This window comes from Pyxicephalus adspersus, chromosome 2 (assembly GCF_032062135.1).
Source record: "Pyxicephalus adspersus chromosome 2, UCB_Pads_2.0, whole genome shotgun sequence".
In the NCBI taxonomy this organism is placed as follows: Eukaryota; Metazoa; Chordata; class Amphibia; order Anura; family Pyxicephalidae; genus Pyxicephalus; species Pyxicephalus adspersus.
The window spans coordinates 61,927,858-61,929,895 of record NC_092859.1 but is presented as its reverse complement, the minus strand read 5'-3'; the positions used below and the strand labels follow the sequence as shown (position 1 = coordinate 61,929,895).

At 35.7% G+C, this 2,038-nt stretch overlaps 1 long non-coding RNA gene across 1 annotated transcript; it reads left to right on the top strand.

The window, feature by feature from the left end:
* The first annotated feature begins 518 nt into the window (after positions 1-518).
* Positions 519-1,170, top strand: LOC140322030 (uncharacterized). Its single transcript, XR_011919105.1, has 3 exons — positions 519-620; positions 885-946; positions 1,051-1,170. It is a non-coding gene; the product is annotated as an uncharacterized lncRNA (long non-coding RNA).
* The last annotated feature ends 868 nt before the right edge of the window (positions 1,171-2,038 follow it).

Below are 2,038 nucleotides of genomic sequence, written 5' to 3'. Positions count from 1 at the left end.
GAAAGATTGGCATTGAATTGACTTTTGCATTTTTGTGGGATTGCAAGTTTAGTCATTAGCATTGAGAACAAAATAGCATTGTGTTTTTACTTATTTGTTTAGGGTGAAATATGGGATCATTTTTGTAAAATGACCTCTTTAGTGTATTTTTACCTTCTTTTGACTTGCATTAAGAATGTGTGTATTTCTTTTTTTACAATAGTACGCCCTGAGACTCAGCAGTCCCCTCCTGCCCTCTGTGCTCGGGGTGATATGGATGATGAGGATGTCACTTCGCATCGAGATAACACTGGGCTTCCTCCCACAAGATATACCACGAAGGTTCATCTTACCAGGGTAAGATGAACCTTCATGGTATATCTTGTTTGACATTGTGCACGTGTCTCTAATCATGTTTATAACCTTACTCATGTGTAATATGAGTGTTCAATTTCACATATTTTTGGCTCTGGAAGTGGTATGTTTTGTGGTTAGAATTGTGGTGAACCGATCAATCCAAATGAACTTGGGTTAGAGTCAAGCTCACTCTATTTCATTTGTTTTTGTGCTTTAATTAACAGATCGCCATCTACAAGAGGAGGTTGTTGATCCACTGCAGAAAAGCCTGGAGGAGAATACAGGTAATTTGGTTTGTGTGTGTGTTCAGCCTTCCAAAAGCTAAGTAATAACCTTTGATCTTTCTATATTATATCTATCTATATATAGGTAAGATTTGATAAGTTTTATTGGCAGAGGTTTCTGGTGCAGCCTGTTAAGACACATTAAGTGTGAGCTTAATATGTCAAAAATAATTTTGCTTGTGCAAAATATTGGGGACTTTTGATATGTGAAGCCTTGTCACCACATTCATTCATTTTGATGTGATATATCATGTGCCTTTGTAGAACATCCATGTCTGCTGGTTTCTGGTTCTGAAGAGTTTTCACGGGCTGCATCCACTGTGGAGGTAGGTAGGCAAGAACTGGTCCATTAGTGTTTATTTTGGGATGTGTTGGGGGAATGAACCTTTCCCAATGTGTTCAATTTGTGTTTTTTTTTTTTTTGGTTTAGGGTCCCTCAGGTGGACATTTACCACAAGAAGAAGAGGAGACACCTGAGGTTTCCGTAAGCAACCCATATTTAATGTATAGGATTCAGAATAAATGTGTCTAACATTTTGTCTAACATTTGTTGATGTTTCAATGTCAGGATGCTGTCTGCATAATGTTATGGTGACCCACAAAGTTATGTGATATTGTAGTAATTTTTTATTTTCCCTTTATAGCAACAAGAACCAAGTATTCTTCAAATGCAGTTTTGCTATCTATTCCCCGAAGAATGTTCCAGTTTGTAAATTTGTCAAAGTGATTCTAATCAAGTATGAAGTCTCAGCTCAATACTCTACAAGTATTGCTGTAATGACCTTAAAAAAGCTAAACATTATTTCCAAATACACGATTGAATCTTTGTTCACTAAATGAACACAAATCTAGTTATGTCTAGGGACCAAATATGGCACACCTCACTTCTTCTTACACTTGCCTGTAACAGATAAATGTGCTTGCTAATAGGTCATCTACTTTTCTGTTGGTTTAAATGACATACTAAGGTGTTCAGTTGTGTATTCTATGCTAAATGTATTTTTGAATGATGTTACAATTACATATATTTTGAAGAGGACATGTCTAACATACCATACTCTGTTACTTTTAAGGTCACAGGATATTTGGAAAATAAAGTGACCAATGCAGGAATGGAGCAAATTCGGCCAAGCTGCAAAACAGGTTGGTGTAGGATAAGAGCATGTTCAATATTTTATGGTTCAAAGAAGCATTGTGTAAAAGCTAAGGTTTCTTTTTTGTGTTTTTTTTTTAGGTATGGAATTGGATTGGCCAAGCTGGAAACAGATTTTAAATGTGCACTTGGCTTTTAGTTTTTTTTTACAAAAGTCTTTTTTTTATCCTACCCCATAACTTGTGAATAGATTAATGCAGAACTTCTAAATGATATTTTCTGCCTAGGTCTAAAAATTCAGAGCAAACATTTGTCAGTACAACTA